The sequence below is a fragment of the Arvicanthis niloticus genome, chromosome 14, assembly GCF_011762505.2.
Source record: "Arvicanthis niloticus isolate mArvNil1 chromosome 14, mArvNil1.pat.X, whole genome shotgun sequence".
Classification (NCBI taxonomy): domain Eukaryota; kingdom Metazoa; phylum Chordata; class Mammalia; order Rodentia; family Muridae; genus Arvicanthis; species Arvicanthis niloticus.
This window is the reverse complement of record NC_047671.1, coordinates 14,202,186-14,217,570: the sequence shown is the minus strand read 5'-3', so window position 1 is coordinate 14,217,570 and position 15,385 is coordinate 14,202,186. Positions and strand designations below refer to the sequence as shown.

Below are 15,385 nucleotides of genomic sequence, written 5' to 3'. Positions count from 1 at the left end.
ACCCCCATCCCAAGTGTGCTGTGACATACGCTTGTGGACACACATATACACATGCACACATAAACATAACAATTGCTTTGAAGCCCAAGACTTATTTCAGTGTTTTAGATTCCTGGGATCCCAGTGCAGAGTTTTGTGCCTGGAAAACGGGAGCACGGAAAACAATTACTCCTTCCATCTTTGTTTTGTTTTTTAACAGAAAGAAAACTCTGAGGGGCAGTAGGCTGGGTTGTACAGAGTTCTGCCAACTGCTCCTTTAGTCACGGCTTCGGAGGGAGGGCTGCCTCAGTGGCTCTGTCTAGCCTCCATCTCTGACTCATGTTCTTAACCTGATGTGCAAGGGCCAGTAAGAGGATATGAAGTCCAGCAAAGAGGCCTCTAGGGCCTAGAGGGTTAAAGGGACTTTTCCTATGTTAAGGGATTATGGGCTGCCTAGTGTTCGTGCCCTAGTAATGTACCCTGGCAGACCAAACAAAAGCAGCTGCCCTGTGAACGCTTTGTTTCTTTAGGTAAGAGGGGTTTTTTGTTTGTTTGTTTGGTTGGTTGGTTGGTTAGTTGGTTGGTTGTTGTTGTTGTTGTTGTTTTGTTTTGTTTTGTTTTTTTTTGACAGGGATTCTCAATGTAGCTTTGGCTGTCCTGGAATTTGCTCTGTAGACCAGGCCCCCTGCCTCTGCCTTTCAAATGCTGGGATTAAAGGCATGCGCCACCATTGCCTGCTAGATATGGTTTAATGAACATTTTTTCTCATGATTTATTTCATTCAAACACAAAACTAGAATCAACTTGTGTTTCTGGCATCACAAACGTCGCTGTCTCGGGCTTGGGGATTTGGCTCACATGGGGAGCTCTTGCCTGGCGTGCACAAGGCCCCTGTGGGATCAACACTCCGTGCTGTGGGGAGAAAACAGTATTGTCTGAAAGGTTTTATATTGTGGACAAAAATGCTATGGTGTTATTTTAATTAACTTATTTATTAATTAATTTATTTAGGTTTTTGGAGACAGGGTCTCTCTATTATGTAGTCTTGGTTCGTCTGGAACTTGAAGCAATGTAGACTGGGCTGGCCTCCAACTCTTAGAGATTTGCCTGCCTCTGCCTCCTGAGTGTTGGAATGTAGATGTGTACCAACCACCAACCTAAAATGTTGGTAATATTTAGTTTTTGTGGCTAAGTTCAACAGAAACATGAGAATTCTTCATCTGCCAGTGTTGAAAGTTGTTGGATTTTCAGTGACTTCTCCTAAGGCCTGGGGGTGAGTAAAGTTGAGTGGCCCTAAGAAAGATAAGAGACACAGGCAAGTGCCACACCCAGGAAGCCCTGGGAGATCTATAGGAGCTTTTCTCCTGAAGAATTATGAGAATAGATATGTACAATCATACACACACACACAGTCACACAGTCTCAGACACACACAATCACACACACACACACAGTCACACACACAGTCTCACAAGAGTCACACACACAGTCACACACATTCACACAGTCTCAGACATAGTCACACACACACAGAGTCACACACAGTCACACATAACACAGTCACACACACACACACTGTCACATACACAACTAGAACAGTGCTCAAAGGCTTCAGAATTCATTGTTTAAATTTCGTTTCAGTCGACTCCAGAGCAGTAGATCCACACATGGCTGTGAGGACCGGTGGGGACTGGTGTGTTGGGTGTGGCGACACATTCATTTAACCCCTGTACTCTAGAGCCACAGCCAGAACAGGCCAGCCAGGGGTTACATAGTGAGGCCCTGTCTCAAAAACAATAAAACAGCAGTAGAGTGAGAGAGAAAGAGAGAGAGAGAGAGAGAGAGAGAGAGAGAGAGAGAGAGAGAGAGGTTGAGAGACAGAGGTTGAGAGACAGAGACAGAGAGAGACAGACAGAAAGAGAAAGAGAGAGACATAGAGAGACAGACACACACACACAGAGACATAGAGAGACAGACACACACATACACACACACACAGAGAGAGAGAGAGAGAGAGAGAGAGAAGAGAAGAGAAGAGAAGAGAAGAGAAGAGAAGAGAAGAGAAGAGAAGAGAAGATGGTAAAATGGCCCATGATATCTTGAATTAAGGCTGCCATTTGGCACTGGTGGTGTAGCTCAGTGGCAGGTGCTTGTTTAACATATGTGAGGCTCTGGCTCCAATACCAGGCAAAGGGAGGGAGGGAGTCTATGGTAGCTAAGTCACCTCTCCCGGCTCGTACCTGGGCATTAAAGGAACGTGCCTCCTAGCTGGGTCCTGGCAGATCTGCAGGTATGGTTGTTATCTTCTGTCCTCCAAGAGTCTGTGATTCGGTTGGGGAAGGTGGAGGAAGATGATAAGTCCCCCCCCTGAATACTACACAATTCCATTTTTTATGTATTGAGCATGAAAAATAGTTGTGGCCACCATGGCTGGCTAGAGGGCTCTGCACTGGGAGGTTTCCCTTCTGTGTGAAAAGTACTATTGTGTGGCAGTACCAGGCTGTTTCCCTCCCATTTCAGTGACTCCAGCAAGTCACATGACCAGATTACCTCAGTTCATTCCTGCATCATCCACTCAGTTGATACTCAAGCAAGGGACATTTGAGACCCAAACACAAGATTTCAACAGGAGTCTAGAGCCAGGGAGACCCCCAAGGTGAGCAGTCACAATGGAAGGGATTTGGAAATCATCTCCAGGGGTGATCACTGGACAGAAGAGAGCATTTAGTCCCCCAGGACAGAAATGGAAAAAGACTGTCAGAAGCTTTAAACAAGGTTGGGGGTGGGAGTCCACTCTGTGTGTTCCAGAGTGCTGAGGTCAGTAGGGATGTCCTTTTAGCTAGAAAGTTGGAAGAGAAGCGCTTTCCTTGAAAGCAGGGAATCTGCTCTTCCTGAAAGGAAGTCTGCTCAGGGCTGAACGAGCCTCTCATCGATCGCTCCTGATGCTCATCCCAAGAGTCCAGGATTCCCGAGGAAAGGGACTTCCCAGCGCCTCCTGTTTCAGGATCTAAGGTTTCATCTTTAACTCTAACTGAGCTCATCTGCCTCTGGATTGAGAGTCCCTCCTTTCTGCGTTTGACTCAACTTTGTTAATGATGACCCCAGATGGATATGGTGGTACAAAGCTAGGGTCCAGCCTGTGGGAAGCCACAGTGTGTGGGAAACCTATGTGGGCCACACAAGGTCCTGCCTCAAAAGAGTTACAATTTAAATTTAAAAGCTTAGTCTTGGCTGGGTGGTGGCAGCAAGGGCCTTTAATCCCAGCACCCTGGAGGCAGAGGCAGAGGCAGGTGGATCTCTGAGTTCTAGGCAAGCCTGGTCTACAAAGTGAGTTCCAGGACAACCTGGGCTGCATAGAAAAACCCTGTCTCAAAAAGCCAAAAAAAAATAATCCTGATGATTGATCTTCTATACATTAATTAGAGAAGTCTACTCTAAAAGTGCCAAATATGTCTGTAAGTACTTAATGTATATTAACAATATTATTACTTAATTCTCATATTAATCTCATGATGAGATGACATTAAGTATTATTATTATTTCCCCACCTAATCAGGGAGAATATTGAGGTAGAATGCCTTTCAAATATTGAACTGTATGCTTCAGCTTTTTAAAATTTTCTTTGACAGTTCTAAACATTGGACCTAGGGCCTGCCACGTGGTCAGCGAGCAGGCTACATGGCTACACGCCGGCCCCACTTTTACTTCGTATTATTTTTCTTAGTGTGTGTGTGCATGCATGTGTGTGTGTGTGTGTGTGTGTGGTGTATGCATATGTGTGTGTGCATGTGTGTAGTGTGTGTCTCTGTGTGTGTTTGTGTGTGTGTGTAGTGTGTCTGTGTGTGGTGTCTGTGTGTGTGTCGGGGGGGCAGTTTTTGTAGGTGTGTGTGTCTGTGGGGGGATTGTGGGAGGATCTGTGTGGTGTGTGTGTGTATAGGTGTGTGTGTGTGTGTAGGTGTGTGTGTGTGTGTGTGTGTGTGTGTGTGTGAATGTGGATGCCCACAGAGGCCGGAGGAATCAAATCCCCAGGGAACTGCCGGCAATTGACTCCTGTGCTCCACAAGAGCAGCAGGTGCCCTTCACTGCTGTGCGTTGTGTTTTTGAGACAGAGTCTCTTAAGTTATCCAGACTGGGGCTGTCTCATTCTGTATCCCAGGTTTTGATTCTCCTGCTTCTACCTCCTGAGTAGCTAGGATTAGTGATGCCAACAGGCCTGGCTTAAAACAAACCAAACCAAACAAGCAACACACAGCTTTTATAGGGCCGGTGAGATGACCTAGCAGGTAAAATGCCTGACCATCTGAATTCTATTCCTAGAACCCGTGGAAAGATGGGAGGAGAGAGCCCACTGCACAAGTCTGCCCTTTGGCTACATATGCATCCACCCCATAAAATAGTACCTACACACAATAAAGCAAATAAATACAAACTTTAACATTTATACATAGAAAGCTTTGTTTTGAGACTAAGTCTTGCCATGTAGCCCAGCCTGGCTTTGAACCTGTGATCTGCCTGCCTCTGCCTCCTGAACTCATACTCATGTGTATGATACATGTTTACAGATAACTAACATCCACAACATTTTAAAACCATCCAGAATATGCGTTCTGACCATTGTGAGATTAACATACAAAAAGAAGGCTGGAAAGTGTCCGCAAATATTTAAGAACAAAGAAACACTTCCTTAATAACCTAAGGGGAAAATCTGTGAACGGGATAATAGTGGAATATAAAATGCCAAGAATGGAAAGCCGACGCTAACATTATGCAAAAGAAAATGTATGCTCTACATTTCTGTCATAAAAGAAGAGCTGAAAATCAATGATTTTAATATTTCAGATTAGTTTGAGCAGGGGGAGGGGGAGATCACATTCAGAGCCAGGAAGATGGCCTGCCCTGATCACAAGTCCTCACAGATTCAACCCCTGAAACCTGGGGAAAGAGGGAGCTGACTTTGGAAGGTTGTCCTCCGACCTCCACACATGCCTGCATTCACATACTTCATATGCTACGCACACTAATAACACATAAAATCAAAAAAAAAAAAAAAAAAAAAAAAAAAAAGACCAAAGAAATAAGGACAGAAATGAATAAGATAGGAAATAAACATATACAAGTTACCAAATGGCTGAAGAGATAGTTCAGTGGTTAAGAGCACTGACTGTTCTTCCAGAGGTCCTGAGTTCAATTCCCAGCAACCACATGGTGATTCACAACCATCCGTAATGGAATATGATGCCCTCTTCTGGTGTGTTTGAAGACAGTGACAGTGTACTCATATAAATAAAAATAAATAAATATTGAAGAAGAAGAGAAGAAGAAGAAGAAGAAGAAGAAGAAGAAGAAGAAGAAGAAGAAGAAGAAGAAGAAAGTTAACCAAAACCATACACTGACCATTGACAAAAGCCATATGTATTTACAGTGTTTCTGGCTTCTAGGTGTTCATGGCTCTCTGTGCAAGCACCAGTTAGGAACTTCAGACTAACTTGTACATCATGAATGCTTTACAGTGCTTTTAATATCCGGTTAGCCTAATACCTGCCCATGGCTTTTATTTATCAAAATACCTAGTATTTCTCTTCCATTTAAGCGTAAGGTGTAGTCCATCAGCCTGGCCAATTCCCAAGCAAAAATTTTGCATGAACCTCAGTTGGGGCCAATACCTCAATTTGAAAAGGATTAATAATATCTTCATAACATGCAGTCTTCCCAGCCTAGAGGGTGGTATTCAGGTTTTCTTTAGTATTTAGAAGTTTTCGCTGGGCGATGGTGGCGCACGCCTTTAATCCCAGTACTTGGGAGGCAGAGGCAGGTGAATTTCTGAGTTTGAGGCCAGCCTGGTCTACAGATTGAGTTCCAGGACAGCCAGGGCTACACAGAGAAACCCTGTCTCAAAAAAAAAAAAAAAAAAAAAAAAAGTTTTCACTGAGTGGTGGAGGTACACATAGTTAATCCCAGCACTTGGGAGATAGACAAGCAGATCTCTGATTTCAGCCAGAGCTACACAAAGAAGCCCTGTAAAAAAAAGAAAGAAAGAAAGAAAGAAAGAAAAAGAAAGAAGGAAAAGAAAAGAAAGAAAGATGTTTTTTCTTTATTTCAATCATGTGTAAATTTTGAAGTAAACATCTTACCTTCTATTGAGAAATCAGAACTTCCCTTCTGTTAGAATAGTATCATTTCAATCAAACTGCTAACACCCCCCTCTAAACATGCACTGCTAAGTATTTGACATGTAACTGTGTCTTGACATATTAGCTAACCCCCTGTGAATCATTCTTGTCAACCACATCCTGTTCAAATGTGAAATATACGACAGACCCATGTCTGTAACATCTCTGACCTGTTGTTCTCTCTAAGCAACTTCTGTACATATTTAGAAAGTCTTGCTGAAGCCACTGCAGAGCAGCAGGACCCCCAGCTGCCTCAGAGCAAAGGAAAGTACTTCAGGCCACAGTTACCTACGCACAAACATTCATTACGAACACCCACGTGGTGGCCCGGGTGCTTCACAGACACCAGCATACATCACAGACCTGACCCACCCCTAGAGTGATGGGAAGCATGTGCCGTGGAAGCCGCCTGGGGTCTAACCACTTCCCGAACAGACCGGATCCAGCTGGGAATGGGAGATGCTCCTGCAAGCTCTATGGTGTTCTTAAAATGGATTTATCATTTTTTCCCCAACATAAAAGTAATTAATGCATGTTTATCTCAAACACTGGGATGCAGATGAAGATCATAAACACGCCCCTGTGGTCCCTACCACCCAGAATACCCACTGCTTGCTGATGCTCTGTTTTCCCAGCAGATGAACCCCGGGTGGGTGCAGATGTCCCCAGCGGGGCTTGCTCCGTGGAGATGGTTTGAAGTGTGGCTGCTAGCGGCTCAGGATTGTCATGTGGTTCACTCTGTATCCTCTCAGAGTGACTCGTTAGTGGAGTCATCTCTCTCCTCACTGCAGATAACTCCAAACGCTCTTCATTCTGCTATGGTTTTGCCCAGGGTTATTCCTTATTTTTCCAATATAAGATTAGTGTCAACCCTCGAATACAAACATATTGTCCTCATTTTTGATTACGTCTTTTGAGGAGATTCCTAGACAGACTATTGGGGATAGAAACTTTTTTTAAAAATTATAAAATATACATAACATCAGATTGACCATTTTAACCATTTTAAAGTAAACTGGAATTTATTAGTATCAAACACATACCCGTTGTTGGATAATCCATCACCCTGTTATTTCCAGGACGGTCACAACAAATGAACAAAATCTGGACCTTTACTACACATTCTAGCCTCCTCTCCCAGCCCCCATAAACCTATTCTTTCTGCTTTTTTATGACCTCACAAAAGTGAATCCCACAGCAGGTATCCTTCTGTGATTAGTTTGTTTCACTTAGTATAATGTCTTCATGGTGTATCTACATTGTGGCATGTGTTGGAAAGTCCTTTTTAGGGCTGAATAATATTCCAGTGTGTGTGTGTAGGTACACGCCAGGTTTTGTCTCTCTATGGAAACATTTTTAAGGTTATCAATCCAAACTGTCTACCAGAGAGAACCAGTAATTTACATGCCCACCATGATTTATGAAATTCAAATTTTCTTTGAAATTAAAACTTCCCATGAAGGCATGGGGACTCACATTTCTAATCTTAGCACTTGGAAGGGCTGAAGCAGTAGGATTATTGTGAGTTCAAGACCAGCCTGGATTATGAGTTTGCAGGTCAGCCTGGGTTAAAGAGTAAGGAAGGCCCTGTCTCAAATCAAACCAAAAATAGGGGAAGAAACAACCATACAAATAAACAAATAACAAAACTAAAACTAAATTTCCCCTCTATAAGGTGTTCCTGTCAAGCAGTTGGTCATAGTGATAACACACTGACTAATAGATCTGAAGTTTCAAATTTTAATTCATTTATTTTTATTGGTATTTTATCTGCTCATATGTCTGTTTACCTCATGTGTGCCTGGTGCCCACAAAGGCCAGAAGAGGGCATTGGGTCCCCTGGAACTGGAGTTACAGATGGTTGTGAACTGCCATGTGGGTGCCTTGTCCTCTGGAAGTGGACACAGGACAGCCAGTGCTTTTAACTGCTAAGCCATCCCTCTAGCCCCCATGGTTGTAAATTTCACAGTTTAGCTTAATTTACTCACAGACTTTATTAGATTTCCACTAAAAATTGCAAAAGGACTTCCTTCCTTCCTTGTGTGCACATGAGTGTAAGACCCGTGCAACAGCAGATGAATACCTTGGGTCTTTTTGAGGAGTAAAGGGGCTTAGATACAGGTTGTTTCGAAGCCTTTGACTCTCAACCCATGCTACAGAAGGCACTAGCCAGATTTTGACCTCCCAAAAGCTCAGGCTTCACTCTTTTTTATTTGTTTGTTTTTGTTTTCCTTGAGACAGGATTTCACTGTGTAGCCCTGGCTGTCCTGAAAACAACTGTATATTGGGCTGGCCTTGAACTCACTGAGATCCGCCTGCCTCTGCCTCCCGAGTGCTGGGATTAAAGGTGTGCACTACCACTGCCCAGTGTTTGTATGAATTTTTAAACAAATGATCAGTTTCAGATTGTTATCAGAGGGTTTCTTCAACATCTTTCTCCACATGTTGCTTAGCATGCATTTGTCCATTCAGAAAGAAAAGCAGGAATGGACTTGAAATCCTGGCAAGTTACTACACACTGCATCCAGTCAAAGGGGTTACTGGTCAACCATCTTGGGAAGGTGAACCCCCGAGGACTTAGTTATTAGAGCATCACAAACACCAGTGTGTGAGGATCTTTCGTCAAGGACCTCCATCCCCAAATTCAAGGTCACTTCAGTAAAATGGTACAGATTTGTTCCTAGCCTACATATAGCCTCCGGCACACTGTCTCACTCATTTGTTTGCTTGAGACAGAGTCTCAGGTAGTCCAGGCTGGCCTCAAGCTTTCCTTAATAGCTGAGAATAGCTGAATTTATGGTCCTCGTACCTCTCCCTCTCAAGTGTTGGATTATAAATCTGTATGACCATTCCCAGTTTTTTATTAACCCAGGGCCTTGGACTCTCAGGTATGCCTACGCCCTACACGTGGTTCTTTGTTTGTTTGTTTTTATTTTGTTTTATTTGTTTTTCAAGACAGGGTCTCTCTTTGTAGTCCTGGCTCAAACTCAGAGGTTCACCTGTCTTTGCCTCCCTCCCAAGTGCTGGAATTAAAGGCATGCACTGCCACGCCCGGCTTTTATACCTTTTAATGCAGAGTTAGGGACTGGACACCGTGACCCGTGCTTGTTCCTCGAGCACTCTGCTAAATTCGTTATATACCCAGCAGACTTCAGTCTTGCTTTTGGTGATTTGTCAATGCATTGAGATCAGAGGACAAGAATGGGAATTAGATCTTTTCTACCTTATTTTGAGTTCAAGGCCAGCCAAGGCTCTGTAGCAGGACCCTGTCTCAGCCTCCCAACCCTACCTAACACACACCACACAAGATGGCTCAGCTGTTAAAGGTGCTTACCACCTGATGACCTGAGTTTTATTTGAAGAACCCACAGAAGAGTGAAGCAGCCACACCCACCCTCCCCCAGGCTGGGCTCTGACACAGCCACACTGTGGATATGTGCAGGTGCACACACATACACATGCTGTAGTGTGACAAAACCTTTCCTGGAGATAAAACAGGACAGTCTACTTACCCCAGATAGGGAACCCATGACAGACCAAAGTGTGGATACCACTGAAGGCCAACTTGGTGAACCCATATGTTTTATTGAGGTACAGAACTAGAGATAACTCAAAGTCCACCCCAGCACAGGTGACAGCTCACAGAGCTGGGAACCTGGAGCACACTGCACAGCCTGCAGGCAGCTCAGCAGGCTGGAGAGCGTCTTTTCCAGGTGCCTCAGTTGGTCCAACCAGCTTATTTGAGAGTCTTTTTTGCACATACACATATACATACATACACACACATATACATATATGTGTGTGTGTGTGTGTGTATATATATATATATATATATATATATATATATATATATATATATATATATAAATTTTTTTTTTTTTTACTCTGACAGGAATGGCCTAATTAATCTGGTCAGCTTCAGGGAATTCTCAAAGCTATTTTTTTCTGGTTGTTTACCTCTCTGCTTAAGGAGCTCCCCTGCAGGATGAAATGTTTTACTGTAATAATAGAATGGAATGGAACACTTGCAATGTAATCCTGAAGAGGAATGCATAGGAAGAGAAGGCCATGGTTGGAGGGGCCCTGCCCACTGTGTGCTGAGGTTCAGGGTGCCTCCCGCCTGCTCGGCATCTTCCTGTATCATGATTTGACAGCAGCCTCTCTTCTCCCTTCTCATCCATGACCTTATCAAATCCCCCCACCACTCTCCACTAGAGGGATGACTGCCCTTGTTTTATGGATGGGAAATCGAGGTGGCACCACGACTAGGGACAGAGGTGATGCCTGACAGTCCTGTATGCTCTGGGCTATCCCTGATATCACAGTTGTCTGACTTGGTGGCACGTTCCATCTTACGGGATGAGTGCTCCAAGGTGCCTGGCAATCCTGTCACCAAGGCCTTCTCCATGCTCCACTGCTCCCTTCAGCTGACACACCCAGTTGTGATGGCCTCCAGGTGAGGCCAGTGGGCTGTAAGCCAGCTCACCTGTTGGCTCACCCACACAGCCAGGACCTAGCTCTCTCATTCCCGGAAGACTCTTCCCTGTACCTTGTTCTTCCCAGCCTGGTATTCCAGATACCACTTCTGACACATTCTCACCTCTACTCTGCCTCTCCCACTCAGCTCCCTCGGTCTACTCAGTTTCCCAAAGCTCTTGCAACTGAGGCCAATTGTCATTTATAAAACACCAAGCTTGCCCTGACTCTATAGGCCTGTAATCTCAGTACCCAGGAGGTTGTGGCAAGAAGATTTGAATGTTCCAGACCAGCCTGGGCAACTTAGTGAGACAAAAAAAAAAAAAAAAAAAAAAAAAGTAAAAAAGACTGTATATAGTGGCTGTAATCCCAGCATTTAGGAGGCAGAGACAGGAGGATCACAAGTTAATAGCCTAGATTACATATACAGAGGAGACCCTGTAACACACACACACACACACACACACACACACACACACACACACACCATACATTCACACCACATGGTTATTGTCAATTTTCTTTGTAGGATAGACTATAAACTCCCCAAAGGAGTGACGACCAAGGACTTGATTCAATGTTTAGTACATAGTGGGTCTCCTCAAATATTTTCAGAGTGTGAACCTACTAAACATCAGCCATGTCCCCACATCGTTGGTTGCTGTGGCCCTGGGTACAGGAAGAGAAAGATGCATGTCCTTCTGACCTGGCCACAGTATGTGACTCTGGGGACTGCAGTGCATTCTGGAAACACAGATCAAGGCAAGGTGTCATCTTTTTGCAGCGTTCCAGAGCCAAGCTCTCTGGGATAGCTGTTCATTCTTCAGTGTGGCAATAGATAGAAGAATCGGGTGAGTTTGGGGCCAGAAAAGCTATCCTGAGAGTCTGAGTTCCCCAAACTAGTTAGAGGTCAGCAAGGAAAGCAGAGCTGGGCAGAGGGAGGTGAGAAGGTTTTGAGTTAATCTCTGTTATCGTTTGGAGTATTGTTTTCATCATTGACACATCTAGGTTCTTCCACTGTCCTTGGTCATTCCGAGATAGTTCCTTAACTTCCCCATTTTGGATCAAGAGACACCTCATTTGAGTTGCCAGCATTTCACTTTGCCGAACAGCTCTGTAAATAAACACCATCCAAGACACGCCGAACGGCTCAGCGGGTAACAGCACTGGCCAACAAGCCTGATGACTTGAGTTTGCCCCCACAGAGCCCACATGGTAGATGGAGAGAAATGACTGTGGAAAGGAGTCCTCTGGCTTCCGTGTGTGAATCAGGGCACACGAGCACACATGGGCTCATGTGTGCCCATCCCTCTCAAATAAATACAATAATGATAATTATAAAATAAACATTTTCTAGGGGGCTGGAGACATGGCTGTACAGTTAAGAGCACTAGCTGTTCTTCCAGAGGACTCAGCTTCAATTCCCGGCACTCACATGGCAGCTCACAACTGTCTGTAACTCCTGTTCCAGAGCCTTCCGAAAACCTCACACAGACATACATTCGGGCAAAACACCAAAGCACATAAAATTAAAATCAATCAATCAAACAAACAAAACTTATCGTCTATTAACATCTCACTTCATTGACTGTGGGGCACATTAGTTCTTCAAACTAGAAAGGACATTATGTTAGAATAAAAGACAGACTTTTCCACCATGGCTTGTCTACTCATTTGCTCAGCACGCAGTGAATGCTGGAGCTTCTGGGACGCAGCTCCTGTCTTCATGAAACTTACTGTTGGGGCCGGGGGGGGGGGGGGGGGGGGCAGAGGTGGAAGACATTAATCCCTGACACTTGAGAGGCAGAGGCAGGTGGATCTCTGTAAGTTCAAGGCCAGGCTGGTTTACATAAGTTCTGGGACAACTAGGGCTGCATAATACTCTGTCTTAAAAGAGGTGGGGAGGGGCGGGGAAGAGGGCACAAGGGCAGCTGCACCTACGCTGGGGACATGTGCAGAAGAACGCTGCAGGATGAGTTAACACTGGCCTCCCCATCACCTCTTACACTCCCCCAGCTCTGGAGCTGCAGCAGGAACCCTAAGGTGCCTGGGAAAGTGGAAAAACTCCAGGCTACTAGGACTTCAACTTCCAAGGCAAAGAATTTGTCTCTGTTCTCAGAGTGGCCAAAGACCCCTTGTGTGGCGACACAGTGAGATCTTTGATGAGTGGTCCTTGGGCTAGAAGAGATCTGTACATCTGAGAAAGACCAGAAAAGAAGAGAGGAAAAGCAGACTGGTGCTGAGGTTGTGTTCTGTACCCTGACTGTGTTCTGCGTGGGCCTGGGGATAAACATGGCTTGAGAAATGCTTCAAAGGTGACAGACCCAGTGTTGTGTGAAGGAGGGTGAGGCAGAGGCTGTCCTCTGGGTCTGGTTCTTACGTCTGGGGAAGTAGCTTCTGGAATAAGATTGGCTCACTCATCTGGGACTGAAGAGCTAAGGTGCCTTTGCACTGTCACGTAGGCTGATGGTTAAGTGAGTACCTGGGACCCGGGAAACTCTGCCTTTCTTCTCTGGGCGTCTGTGTTCTTCAAGCACATATCACTAAACGTGCATCAACCGCACAACAACCAGCAAGATAGAAAGCATGAGTTTAAGATACCAAATAACTCACATTTTGTTAGAACTCCCAACACTACATGAACTTGACCATGAACGGTGGAGTTTGGATTGGAGCCAGTTCTTAGGTGCTGAGATCCTTCACCACCCTTTGCAGTAAGCCCCAACTCCCATTTTGTTCAGTTCTTCTCATCCTTCATCCTCGGGTCTGCAAAACACTAAGGCAGCAGTTCCTACAACCGTGAGATCCTTCAGATGTCAGTGAGATGGAGAGACCGGGCTCAGAGCGGCAGGATCCTGGGTGCCTCCTCTGTGAAGGGGAAGCCCTCACTCCCTACTGTCCATCATTACAAATGGAGTCATTGCCAGGGCGCAATAGAGGAAATATGTAACTCCGCACTTATTTTCTCAGCTAACTTTCTCTCTTGGCAACAGGAAAAGATTTCCCAGTCCTGTTTGTTTTTAAACTCAAACACCAGCTTTACCTTTGGATGAGTGGTAACCAGTCTTAGGGAGACCCCTTTGAAACTGGTCATTGTAAAACCACTCCCACACAAAACAAAATCCCAGTCATCAGAGAGTGGTTTCCTTCTAGTTATCTTATTGCTTAGGCAATTACCAATCCACTTCCTAGGCACTGCAAGGTTAGACCAGAGGCTCCGACCTCAGGACCCATGATAAGAATAGAGATTAGCATCTGTAAGCAACCGGGTTTACAGATACTTGGGCTCCCACGGTGGCAGCACCTTTTCCAAGCAGCCCAGTGGGGAGCACTTTGTTCTCTGAGTGATGCTTGGAGTCTGGCACACACAAGACTTTGTTAATTCGGGAGGAGGAAGGCAGGCAGACAAAGGAAACTGCTTCTCCAAAAGCCTCTCAGGAGTTAGCAAGGACAGGAAAGTCTGGTTAATTCCAGAATTGGGTCGGGGGTCCTTCCTGTCCCTCTGGTGCAGACGTTCCCAACCTTCCTAATGCTGTGACCCTTCAATACAGTTTCTCACGTTGTGGTGACCTCCAACCATAGCATTGTTTTCATTGCTACTTTATGACTGTAATTTTGCTAATGTTATGAATTGTAAACACACATATCTGATTTGCAGAATATCTGATACGTTGTTCCCAAAGGGGTTGCAACCCAGAGGTTGAGAATTACTTCTCTAGGTCTTCTGTGACTTACCTAGAGTCTGCACTCATCTGGTAAGTCTTACTGTGTGCCAGGACCATTAGATGTGGCCAACCTCAAAGTGACACTGTACAAAAGGGGGACAGTCCCTGTCCCTCTAAGGACGGCTGGCTCAATTCCCCACTATCAGGTTTCCCCAAGCAGATCTTAACCAGCACCCAGTAAGCAGAGTTCAGTGCCTGAGTGACACTTTGATGTGCTTTGCAAGGCAATGGAAAGGTAGAAACCAGACATAAATTAGACAGTAACAATGACTAATTGTCAGGCCCATGTGACTACAATCTTGAAGTATACTTGTGTCTTGAGGTTCTAGATAGAAACCTGTCTGCAGCATGGACAATGTTCAGAACAACACGAGGGTAGACCAAGGTTCTTCTGACTTAGGTTCCACTTTGATTTTTTTTTTTCTTGTTTTTATTTTCCCTAGGACCACCGGTACTATCAGAAGCTTTCACTCTGCCTACTCAGCTCAGTCCAACCAACCCTCAAATCTTTTTCCTTCGAGAAACCAGGTGAGATCCCGCTACGTAGAGTAAGCCTGCTGTTTTCTGTTCTCCAGTTAGGGTCCATTTTATGAGGATAGGGTATCTTCCCATTCCTACCCCCCTTCTCTATTGTGCACTTCCCGAGGACAGACGCTGTTTTAATATAGCCATTGGCATCCTCCAGAGGTCTTGCCTGGTGCCTGGCACATCAGCTCTGAACCGGTGACTGCTAAGTGAATGGAGAATCACATGAGTCCATTTTTTTTCTTTTATTTTTCTTTTGTTTCTCCCAAGCAAAGCTCTCCTTTTCTCTGACTGAGAAGTCTCCTTCCTGAATCTCCATCATCATATGAGCCTTTGTTAGGCCACTGGCCCTGGGTTAGACTTGCACCTGACTGGTACCTAGAATGTCTTCTAATTAGACCAGTTTCCTTTCTGACTCTTGTCAGGGTCATGATGGAGCAGCCTTCACCCTTGCTCTCTGTGATGAGACACTGGCTTCTGTTGTCATTGGCCTTCCTTTAGCAACTTCCC

The 15,385-nt window shown here is 44.9% G+C and overlaps 1 long non-coding RNA gene across 1 annotated transcript; it reads left to right on the top strand.

The window, feature by feature from the left end:
* Nucleotides 1–444: 444 nt before the first annotated feature.
* On the top strand, nucleotides 445–15,385 carry LOC117720025 (uncharacterized). Its single transcript, XR_004608255.2, has 3 exons — nucleotides 445–509; nucleotides 14,794–14,878; nucleotides 15,301–15,385. It is a non-coding gene; the product is annotated as an uncharacterized LOC117720025 (long non-coding RNA).